The following is a 12,299-nucleotide window of genomic DNA, read 5'->3' as shown; positions in this document are numbered from 1 at the left end:
AAAAATATTTATAGCACCTTTTTTTTTTGTGGTGACAAAGAACTGGACACTAAGGAGATGCTCATCAATTGGGGATTGGCTGAGTCAATCATGGCATATGAATAGAATAGAATAGAATTGTGCTTTGAAAAACAATGAAAAGGATGATTTCAGAGAAACCTGGGCCGATTCGTATGAACTGATTGATACAGAGTGAAGTAAGCAGAACCAGGAGATAAGTTTATTCAATAACAGCATCATAAGGACAAACAATTTAGGAAGACCCAAGAACTCTAATGAATGCAATGACCAACCAAGATTCAGTTGGATTGGTAATACATCATGCTACCCATTTCATGCAGAGTGCTGAGGGACTCAGGGTGCAGATTGAACCCTACATATTTTTTGGACATGGCCCACACAGGCATTTGTTTTGCTTGACTGTGCATATTTGTTGCAAGGGTTTTTCTTTATCCTTTTTTTTTTTTAGTGGGGCAGGGACAGGTTAGGAGGGAGAGATATCATTCATTGATTTTATTTTCTCTCCTTTTCTACACCCTATAGTCAATTCCTTCCTACGTGCATGAACTTCAGCAAAAGTCGTGCAGAGGCAGCCAGAAGCTCTACCAGAGGCTTGTACAGGTATTTGCAGTCAAGCCAAAAGGCCCTACTCTTACTTCAGCTGAAATGCAGCCCTGACAGCTGATTCAGACATCTCCCAAACAGCTGACAGGATGGAGCTACAGCTGTTAGAAACTACAGAATGAAGTAATGCACTCTTAAAAAGACAGTACAACTATCTTACTATTCCTTCCTTAAGAAGGAAACAACTTACTACCGGAGGAGAGAGTCCCTCCTCCCCCCACCATTTTATACGATTTATTCATAATAGAGAGAAAGTGGAGTCAAAAGACTTCTTCACTATCAATATCAATTTAACCTGGTGATAGAATGCTTCCATATCCTGATATGAATGATGAAAGCTAAACTGAGGCCTTCTGAATCGGCTGTCCGTTAATCATCTCCAAATTATACTGTCCAAAACAAAACTCCTCATCTTTCTTCCTCTATCCACCTCTCTTCTGAACTTCCCAGTTATTGTGGAGGGCACCACCATTCTTCCAGTCACTGGGTTCCCAGCTTCAGTGTCATTCTTGACTCCTCTAACTCACCCCACATATCCAATCAACTGCTATGTCTTGTCTTTTCTTGTCTCTACATTTCTTCCATATGTCCCCTTCTCTTTACTCATTTGGCTATCACCTTAGTTTGGGCCCTCACCACTTCTTGTTTGGGCTATTGTAATAGAGTCCTATTCTGTATCCTTGTATTCTTTCGTACTACTCAGTCCATTTTTCACACACCTGCTAAAGTGATTCTCCTAATGCGCAGACCCAATCATGGCACCTCTCTCCCCCAACTCCAGTAAACCTCAGTGGCTTTCTATTACCTCTAGCATCAAATATAAACTCTTCTGTTTGACATATAAAGCTTTTCACAGACTGGCTGCTTCCTGTCTTCCCAACCTTGCACATTAATCTTGTAATTAGATTTAGACTGTAAACTCCTGGGGGGCAGAGACTGTTTTTCTTTTTATTAATTGTATCCCCAGCACTTAGTATAATACCTGGCACACAGTAGGTGCTTATTGCTGGTATTTAGTGTTGTCTGACTCTTTGTGGGGTTTTCTTGGTAAAGCTACTGAAGTAGTTTGCCATTTCCTTCTCCAGTGGACTAAGGCAAACAAAGGTTAAGTGCCCTGCTCAGGGTCACATAGATAGTGAGTGTCTGAGGTGAAATTTGAATTCAGATTTTCCTGTCATCAGGACCAGGCTTTATCTACTGAATCATCTAGCTGTCTGCCTAGGTAGGTGCTTAAGAAATGCTTATTGGATTGGATTAGCCCCTTCCATGAACTGTATGACCCTGCCATATTGGCCTATTTCCTATACCCAGTGCAGGACAGTCCATCTCCCATCTCTGGGCCTAAAGGCCTATACTCAATGCCTGAAATACACTACCTCTTAGCTTTTAGAATACCTTGTTTCATTCAAGACATAGCCCACCCTGTATATGAAACCTTTTGTGATCATCCCCAGTCAGTTGCTTGTGTCCTCCTTCCCCAATTATCTTTGTATTCCCTTTGTTTGATTGTGCATAATTCTATACATACTCATATATGTCAGATTGACAATTATATAACACTAAGATTTGCAAAATGCTTTATTATCTCTTTAATTCTCACAAGAGCCCTATAAGGTTAACATCCCTGTTTTATGGATGAGGAAACTGATGATCAGAGAGGTTAAATGACTGGCTGAGGGTTACACAACTAATAGGTATCAGTCTATCATAGTAGCTCTGCCATACTGCATCTTCATAAAACTAAATGTTTGTCACAGATGGCAACTGGGAGGACAATTTGCTTCGTCTGAAGCACAGATTGGGTGCTACCTCCTACACAATGCTTTTCTTTCTTGACCCCTTCTTCAAACTCAACTTTGGCCCATTAGTGTCCTCATCTTGTACTTACTTTGTCTATTCTTATTTATTTGCTTATATTCAGGTTGTATTCTTTTCCCCTTCAGCCCAATAGATTCCTATAGTTTACAAAGTGATGCCCTCACAACCACTTTGTGGAAGAGGTAGGAACAATACTGTTATCTCTGTTTTACAGGTAAAATAATTGAGGTTCAGATAGGTAGAGTTACTTGTGTAAGGTCACACAGCTAAGATTTTCTTTCTCTCTTGCCCTGTTCCCCCAATCTAGAGAAGGGCTCAAAATGTTTGCATTCTCTAAAGGGTTAAAAAATTCTTAGGGGAAATAGAGTTCTTACCCTTCACTTGTCACATTCAAAATCCCTGGAAGACGCAAGAATTTGACAGTGCCTTTGGCTCTGGAAACCAGCCTTCGTCAAATATCTGCCTAGTGTTATAAAAAGGGGAGACAGTAAGTACAGCTGAGCTTTATTATTCTTCCTTTCTTATTGTTTTCTACCTTCTCTCATTTTTCACATTTATTTATTTTATTTCTTAATTGGTGAGGTACCAGCCATGGAAACTATTAACTTTTTTGAAAAAAGTATACTGGAACTTACAGATAGTCCAATGACCTTTTAGGCCAAAATGTTACAGTTTGGCCTTGAAGAGATCCATCTATAAGGTCCCTGGGGCCATCTAGATTGAAGCCCATTTGCTTCAGCACCATGATCATCCTGGCTAAACATTCCCCTCGGGACAGACACAAGGCCAGTTTGCTGCGAAGTTGAGGGGCCACCAGAGGGATGCTTACAATGACTTCTTTACCACTTTTTGCAGGAATGACGCAGAGGCTCTAACAGATTTTAATATCTTGCCTTCACTGTGGTACTTGAAGCTCTGAGGTCTAAGTGTTACTTTCTGGTGGCTTAATTAAAGTTGTATGTCTAGAAATTCACAAGCCACTAATGGAGGCTTCTCAGCTGGTATTAACCTTAAAATGAGAGGCAACTGAGAGCCGACAGGCTTTCAGGGATCATTATTTTGGAGGGAAGCTGAGACAGGAGCAATTTCCTGCTCCCCATTTCATCTGGGTCCAAGTTTATGTTGTCAATAACAGCCCTGTGGAGACATTGGCAGCTGGGGGGTAACTGCATGATCCTTTGCCAGGGATACAGGCATTATGTGGTATTGTGGAAGGAGCAATGAAGTGGTAGTCTGGTGAACCAGTGTTTGAGTCTTACCTTTGCTTCTCGATAGGTTGGGAGAGAATGGGGCAGTCACTTAGACTTTCTGGGTGTCACTTTCTTCATCTGTAAAATAGAGACAAACTAATAATCATAGCATTTACTTAATTTGGTTGTTGTGAGGATCAGATTAAATAATGCTTTCAAATACCTCACAAACAAAGTGGTATGCGTTGGCTGTTATTGTACGGTAGAGAGTATTTCTGATCAGCTATGCTCAGATTCGATAATTCTGAGGTCCTTTCCAGTTTTTCTACTCCGTAATTCTAATTGATTTTGAAGACTGCTAGATGGCATAGCTGAAAGAGTACTGGGCTTAGAGTAAGGAAGACATGATCAAATCTAGCCTTGGATACTTACTAACAGCATGACTCTGGGCAAGTCCCTTAACAGATAACTGCCTCAGTTTCCTCAAGTATAAAATGAGGATTATAGAGTTATTTTGAAAATCAAATGAGATAATAATAGTAATGAGTTCAGCACATTGCCTGATACATAGTAGGTATTTAATAAATGCTTTAAAAATAGAGAAAACATATATAAGGACTTCATGTTTTAATACTAGGGGCATACAGCAGGCTTTCTATTTAGTAAGATTATATCTTCCACAGATAGAATAATTGGAATGAATCTAGGATGGGTTTCCTGGACCCCAAATACAATCCTCTTTGTCCTTTTGTTTTTCAGTTGTTTCAGTCATGTTCGATTCCATTGGGAGGTTTCCTGGCAAAAATATTAAAGTGGTTTGCTATTTCCTTCCCTAGCTCATTTTACAGATAAGAAAACTGAGGCAAAGAAAATGAAGTGACTTGCCCAGGATCACATGGCTACTAACTGTCTGAGACTAGATTTGAATTGAGGCCTTCCTGACTCCAGGTCTGAGACTCTATCCACTGTGCCACCTAGCTGTCCAAACAGTCCTCTTACAATGACTTAAATTCCACGATTAGAAATTAATACCTGTGGGATTGATTCAATTTAGTTTAATCACGCTAATATTTATGCAAGGCAACTAGTCCTTTAGAAATGTATGTTGTGATAGAGGGGTAATATGACTTATGGGGACAGATATGTGAATAAATGATGATTCCAGTGCTCAAGTTGCTTATAGTTTAATAAAGAAGAGACTATTCAATTCCATTCACCACACCACAATTATTCATTAAAAGCTTACTAAGTTTTAGGCACAGTGCTAGGGGCTGGATATTTGTTGTTATTCACTCTTTTCAGTCATGTCTGACTCTTCTTGAGACTGTTTTGAGGTTTTCTTAGTGAAGATACTAGAATGGTTTCCCATTTCATTCTCCAGCTCATTCCAGGTGAGGAAACTCAGGCAAACAGGGTTAGGTGACTTGCCCACTGTCACAAAGCTAGTAAGTATCTGAGGACAGATTTGAACTCATGAAGATGAGTTTTCATGATTCCAAACCTAGTGCTCTATCCCCTGTGCCACGTAGCTGCCCTAGGGGCTAGGTATACAAAAACACAAATGAAACAGTCCTTGATCTGAAAATAGCTAGCTAGTGTCAGGGATTGTTTGAAGCCCTAGAGATGCAAATGTAGGCAAACAACTACACTTAAAGAGTTTACATTCCATGGCGTGGGGTGAGGTGGGGAGAGGAGAGGAGGCAACATTGAAAAGGGAGATTGGGTGGGTAAGGGGTGGTGGAAGGGTGGGGCAAGGCAGCTGATGAGGAAGTAAAGAAATTTCAAGAGGAAGTTGAAAAGGGAGTGAACTGAGCATGGCTGGGGCCCCTCGTGAAGTAGTGGTTAGGGTTTAGAGACCTGCCAGTCAGGAGAGGAGGACTTAGGGGTAGAGGCTTCTTTGGGATAGGAAGGCAGCTGGTGAAGAAATGGTCAAATCTGGAGAGGAAGTGGAGCCAGAAGAGAAAATTTATGCATGTCTAACATGCATAAATAACCAAAATACAAGTTCATCATTGTAAATGTGAAAAGAGAGCTATAAAATGCTTCAATCAATTATCCAAAAGAAGGAGAGGCCACTTCAGCTGTGGAAACAAGAAACAGTTGAAATTAGTACTTAATGGGGAATAATGTAAAAGAAATTTTGAGAAGTATTACACAGATTATAGAGTGTCTTGGGTGTGAATTAATTTAGCAGTACCAAGCAAAATTCACAAGGGAGGGACATAGAATTGGTAAGGTTGTTTTTTTTTAAATTTTTTTTTTCTTTTATTTTCCATCATGTTCTTTGAGAAACTGACTTCTTCCAGCAGTGGGGGAGACCAAAGACATATTAAGATGACAAGCATTTCAGTACTCAGAGAAAAAAACAAACAAAAACAAAACACCCTCCCCCTCTGATAACCAAATACCAACTTTAACCAACTGAAAGAAGTCACATATTAACCGTGAATAATACATTTTGGCACACAAACAACCTGGTTTTGAAAACAAGGCTTCTCTGAAAACTGTTCATTCCTGTGTAATGCTCTTAGTACCCAAATTAATTTAATGGGAGCCACTAGAAAACATTTCTTTTTCAAAGGCAAGACATGTAGCATCATGGACTTCAGCTCTTGGCTGGGGGCCATCTCATAATATACAAATCCTACTGGAGAAAGCTCTATCTGAAGGAAGATGAGATGTCCTGCAGACCAAAGCATGCAGGAAAATCTGGCTGCCCACCACAACTTGGCTGAATGGCTGGCAGTTAAAAGCTGGCCAGAGCCTTTTAAACAATTGAAAACCTGCTTTGGATTAAGTGTTTACTTCCTTCAGAGAGGCTTAGAATACTTTGAACTCCTTGTCCCTCAGGTAAACCATACTCTTGTCTTTACTGTCCCCAGAAGAATTGGATCCTCAAGCACTATCTTAATAAATGGGTCATTGGTGCAAATAAATAATTTTCTCCTGGCTTAAAAAAAGGCCCAATTTCCTTCCCCTCCCATTACTCTACAGGATTTTCATATAATCACTTCAGTGCTGGTGACATAATGTATTTTGTGGCCAACCCAGAGACACTTGTCCTTCAGTCCCAAGGGCCAAGTATGGATTTGGGTTTACAATATGGGGGAAGGGAATCTTTTGTCCTATGGCTCTTGCCTGCTACCTAAGACAGAGAGGCTGTTCAGTCTCTTTCCAAGACTCAGGGCTTTGTCTTTCCAAAAAGAGGCTGTCTCAAGGGAGAGAAATCAAGTTAAGAGAGGTGGTGGCCTGGTCACCATCAACTGGATTTGGCTGACTGCTCATTGTGAGGCTCAAGGACTGGTAACATTTGAGTGACCTCAGAGGCACAGAACCCTAAATTTGTTCCAATCCTTGCCCAAGACAGCTGCCAACTCAGTGCACTTAAGAAACGTGCCTTCTTTTTATTTTGCCAAAATGTCCCCCTTGTGCTGGCTAGAAAACAAGAGAAAAACTCTTTACTTGTCCCCTTAGACTGCCAGAGGGGAAGGGGCTAAACATTTAAAAAAAACCTTCCAAAGTCACATTTTGTGAATCTTTTCTATGATAACGAGAGCTCTGGTGCTGTCATGGCATTATACAGAGCAAAGTCCATGTCATCAATGTCTTCTTCATGCAAACTGTCAAAAAGATTGATGTGCTGATTAAAATAGCAGAGGAGAGATCCCTCCTCTAGAGAGCCAATCAGCTCCATAATCACCTGTTGGACCTGATCTGCTAAGGAGTCCTCAGCCCAGTCTCTCTGTCTAGCTGAGGTGGAGGATGACCTAGGCCAAGTGGCTGACACTCAGCTTGTTCAGTGAGGGATGGTGGCTACACATGCCTTGCAGGAGCTGGAGACAGAGGCTTTGGGCACCAGAATCTGCACTATCCAGCTCCCTGCAGCTTAGAGACCTCAGCCTGGTAGAAGTCCTCCTGCCAAAGGTTTTCCAATGGTCCTTCCTGAGGCTTGGCCAGCAGAGCAGGGCCCTGTCCTCACTCTCTGCGGTGGAAAAGATAACAATTCTTAGCTCCAACTGGTCATGTTGAACCTCCAGCAGGAGTTCCTCCCAGACCACTCCAGGTCTCGGATGAGGCAATCCAGAATACTGCCAATGGCTGGCCAGTTGGCAGAGCCTACCAGGACCTTCCTGAGCACCTTGGGGGTAACACTGGAGGAGAGGTAGCCACCTACTATGAACTGGTCCCAGGGGCTACTCCCTGGGAGAAAGTACTCCAACTGAGTCCTTCAAATCACCCAGTAGTAAGGATCATTCGCAATGGTGTCTTCTTCAGGAATCAAGCTCCACAGCTTGGGCTCTAGCACCAGTGGCACTAGCAGGCAAGTGTGGTCATCTGCCACGGCCTCCAGACAGTCATACAGGGTGCTGCTTGGAGACAGATCCCTGAAAGGCAGCTCTGGGAATTTACTGTGAAAACTGAAGAAATTCTGCAACTTGTGGACAATGTTACTGTCAGCTAGCGGTTTGGACAGGGTGGTGCCAGATTCAGAGACAACTACATGGTTCTGATAGCACATGAGGAGTCTTTCCTGCAGTGTAAGGCAGAACCGGGGCTGAGTTTGGACACAGTCATGGCCACAGGGTCTCTGGGTGGTTCTGGTTCTGGGACATAAGGATCCTGGGCTGAGGAAGGCTGCAGCTGGCTGAGGTCTTCTCATCTCTGCTTTGGCTGGGGTCTAGTTGAGGCCTTGAGCAAACTCAGCTCCTGACAGCTTTCCTTAATGGACTTCTTCTCAGCTTTGACATTATCCTTGTTGGGTGGGTTGGTGGAGAGTCAATGAACCGCTTCACTGCCAGGGTTGGGATACCCAGGACAGCAGCACCACCCACACCTAGCATCAGCCTGGCATAGGCCAGGAGGAAGTCCATGGCACTACTTAGCAGGTTGTTATTTCAGTGCTTCCTTCTCTTTTGGGAGAACTCTGCCATGATCCACCAGCACTGCTGCTTTACTGCATCACCTCCAGCCTTCACTTCCCAGAGCCTAGCTGCAAACCCCAACTGGAAAGTTTTGATGGGAGGAAAGGTGACATAGGTCCAAAGCACAGTATACCCCTGGTGAGGGTGAGGTTCTACAAGCTTCCAGAGAAGAGCCCTAGGGCCCTGAGCTATTTCATAGAGGAATCATTAGTGAATGTAGGACACAAGAAGGAGTAGAAAAGAGGGACCCTGGGAATATTCAGTTTTACTGAGGACCAGGACAGAATTTTGTTGCAAATTAATGGTTTCATACATTCATTGATTCATTGATTCATTCATTTCCCTTCTAGATTAAAGGAATGTTTTTCTTTGCTCCAAAAATGCTACCACTAATGGCTTTCACATCTGGTTTGTGAAAATACCAATTGAATTTTGCAGACCATCTTTGAAAATGATCCTTTGCCATTGCTCACCTTCCTTTAGTGGGACTGATGGAGAGGCTGCAAAGTGATGTAGTGAATACAGTGATGCTCCTGGAATCAGGAAGATCGGAATTTCAATTTGGCCTCAGATACTTCCCAACTGTGTGACCCTGCTGAAGTCACTTAAATTCCATTTGCCTCAGTTTCCCCAACTGTAAAATGAAGATAATAATGGCGTCTGCCTCCTAGAGTTGTGAGGATCAAATGAGATTAACATTTGTAAAGTGCTTAGCATAGTTCCTGGCACATAGCAGACACCTACCAAATGCTTGCTTCCTTCTAAGAGTGTGGCATGTTTAAATATAAAACCTTGTTTCACTTTTTCTTCCTTTGTTTGTTCTGCATCATCTGCATCACACATCACCTCTAGAGCCTTTGAAGGAAAGGAAAGTATGGCTGCTACTATGTGAGCTATTGAACTCTCGTTTGTTTTGGGCAAACTCCAAGACATTATCTCGGCACTCTACCACCTGCTCATGAAATCTTAATGACCACTCATCCCAAGTGCTGTAACTGAGAACCTTGAAGGCCAAGAAACTTTAACGAACTAATAGGACCTCTGAGAAGGAAAGGGGTAAACAAGATGTCACTCTGGATCCCAAGGGTTGAGATGTAAGACTATGTAAATTAATCTATGGAAAATTCAAAAGGAGTATTGGATTCCACAGTCTGGGCCTCACTGAATCTATGTAGACAGGTTTAAATCCCCAAGTCTCTCAGCTCAAGACATATTTCTTTGTATTTATTAGGTACTCTGAATAAGACGCCTGTCTATAATTTCTCTCTTTTTTCTCATAATCATAGTTCACATTTCTATGACATCTTAAGGTTTATAAAGCTCTTTCCCCATGACAACCATTTGAAATACATGTTATCATTCCCATTTGATAGATGCAAAAAACTGAGGCTCAGAAATGTTATATGACTTACCTATGGCCAAAGCTTCTACTGGCCTGTTTAGAATGGAATGAAAGCTGACAGTTATGTAAAATTTCACAAATAATATCTCCTTCAATTCTTAAAACTACCATATGTCATAAGTAGGGCAAGTATTATCATCCCCATTCAACAGATGAAAAAAAAAAACAGGTTCAGCTTGAACAGTAAATGGCAGAGCTGGGAAGTGAGTCCAGGTTTTCTGACTTCTGTCCAAGGTTCGTGCCAGTACACCCTAGTGGATTCCAAGTGCTGCTGACACTACTGTATGTCATAACACATTTGTCATATTGATGTGACCAGTGTGACATGAGATTGGGGTGGGGAGAGATATAGAGGGGTGAAGCATGAGAAGACAAGGCTAGGACTCATCTGAGAGGTTATCCATTTCATACTAGAGATGAAGGATTCAAAAATCAAGCTCTCAGTGACTTTTTGCAAAACACCAATTCCAAAGGCATAGTTTAGGTCACCCCAATTTCCTTTATCCTCTACATTTGTCTGCCCCAGCCTTTAGAATTGCATTCAACAACATCCTGCAAAAAATTTTCAAAAATCATGCCACTGATTCACCAAGAATAATTCTAGTAACTCTAATTTCTATAGCTCATTGACTTTTTCAAAGTGTGTTCCTCATAACCATCCTTGGAGTCGTGAGTATTATTGTTCCTATGTACAGATTATGCAGCTGAGGACAGAGAGTAAGGTAGTAAGTAAGGTAGTCAATTGCAAATGGGGAAGCATCAGTGCCAGTACTTTAATGAAGGGCTTCCCACTCCTAGACTAGTGTTTCTTCAAATGTAATGCAGTATTTGTTTAAAACACAAACGAAAAACAATCATCAGTCCTCTTATCTTTTTTTTTTTTTTGTACAGTCCAACTCTTCCTGACCCCATTTGGGATTTTCTTGACAAAGATACTGGAGTGGTTTGCCATTTCCTTCTCCAGCTCATTTTACAGATGGGAAAACTGAGTCAAACAGGGTTCAGTAACTTGCCCAGGATCACACAGGTAGAAAGTGTCTGAGGCAAGATTTGAGCTCAGAAAGATGAGTCTTCTTGACTTCAGGCCCTGCACTCAATCCTCCATGCCACTTAGCTGTCCTGATTAGGAAAGCTTCTTAATTAGAATGCAATCACAAAATTTTGACATCTGAAGAGTTAATGCCTACATCTCTCTGGTAATCTTAGAAATCCAGAATAGCCCATTCCCTGAAGTTTCTAAGTCATTACAAGTTTTATTGAGTGAGGATTAGTTTTGCTTTAAAACAAATTTAGCAAGAAAAAAATGATCTTTTTTAGCTTTGTAAATTCTACAAGTATATGCTTTGCATTTTGGAACCACTAATTTATTTTCTTTTTAAAGCTGCTCATATTTTAACCACCCTGACCAAAGCTCATGTGTATTTATTTGCATCTTCCCAATGCTATAGCATGGAGTCATAGGAAGGAACAACCATTTATTAAATGCCTACTATGTGTTAGTCACTGATCTAAGTGCTTTCCAGATAATATCTTATTTGATCCTCACAACAGCCTGGGAGGTAGGTGCTATTATGATCCCCTTGAGCAAAGTGAGACAGATAGAGGTTGAGTGACTTTCCCAAGGCAACACAGGTAGTATTTGAGGTGAAATTTGACCTCAGGACTTCCTAGCTCTGGGACCCAGCACTCTATTCACTGTGCTGCATAACTGCTAGATTAGGAGCTGCAAGACATCTCAAAAATTCTCTAGGCCAACATTTACCTCATCACCTAGAAAAGGGTAATTAATTCTGATAACTGATTTGTAGAACTCTTTTAAGGTTTTGAAAGCATGTACCTCCCAACCATCCTTGGCATTATATTATTGTTCCTGTTTTACAGATGATGAAGCTGAGGTTTTCAAATAATACCTTCCCCATGGGGCACAAGGAATACCCTATCTGTTCCACCACACTGCTTCAGGATAGTTAGTGACAGAGCCACTATTTGAACCCAGGTCCATTGATTCAAAATCCAGCATTAAAAAAAATAGTAATTACACTGTATCAGCTCCTTAGCTTTTCCTATTCATTTGTTCATTCAATTGTTGCTTATTGGTCCCTTCCTTTCAGCAATGATTATGCTATTATGTCTGTTATTCGTCTAGGGAAATGATGACAGATAAAGCAGGGAATTTGCTAAAGCCAGAATAAAAACGAAATGAGAAAACTCATTAGGAGCCACTCACACTAAATGCAAAGTTATTGCATTCATTCATGAATTCTTAGAGCTGACAGGGTATATTGAACTTATCTAATCATTCATTTGTATTTGTTTGATTGGTGTCCTTTTGTTTTACCTCAC

At 41.3% G+C, this 12,299-nt stretch overlaps 1 pseudogene; it reads right to left on the bottom strand.

Annotated features, from left to right (window-relative positions):
* Positions 1-7,173: 7,173 nt before the first annotated feature.
* Positions 7,174-8,563, bottom strand: LOC110216077 (mitochondrial dynamics protein MID49 pseudogene; annotated as a pseudogene).
* Positions 8,564-12,299: the final 3,736 nt, after the last annotated feature.

The sequence above is a fragment of the Phascolarctos cinereus genome, unplaced genomic scaffold, assembly GCF_003287225.1.
Source record: "Phascolarctos cinereus isolate Bilbo 61053 unplaced genomic scaffold, phaCin_HiC Scaffold_4;HRSCAF=312, whole genome shotgun sequence".
In the NCBI taxonomy this organism is placed as follows: Eukaryota; Metazoa; Chordata; class Mammalia; order Diprotodontia; family Phascolarctidae; genus Phascolarctos; species Phascolarctos cinereus.
Note: the sequence above shows the minus strand (reverse complement) of the source record. Positions and strands in the feature narration are given on the sequence as shown.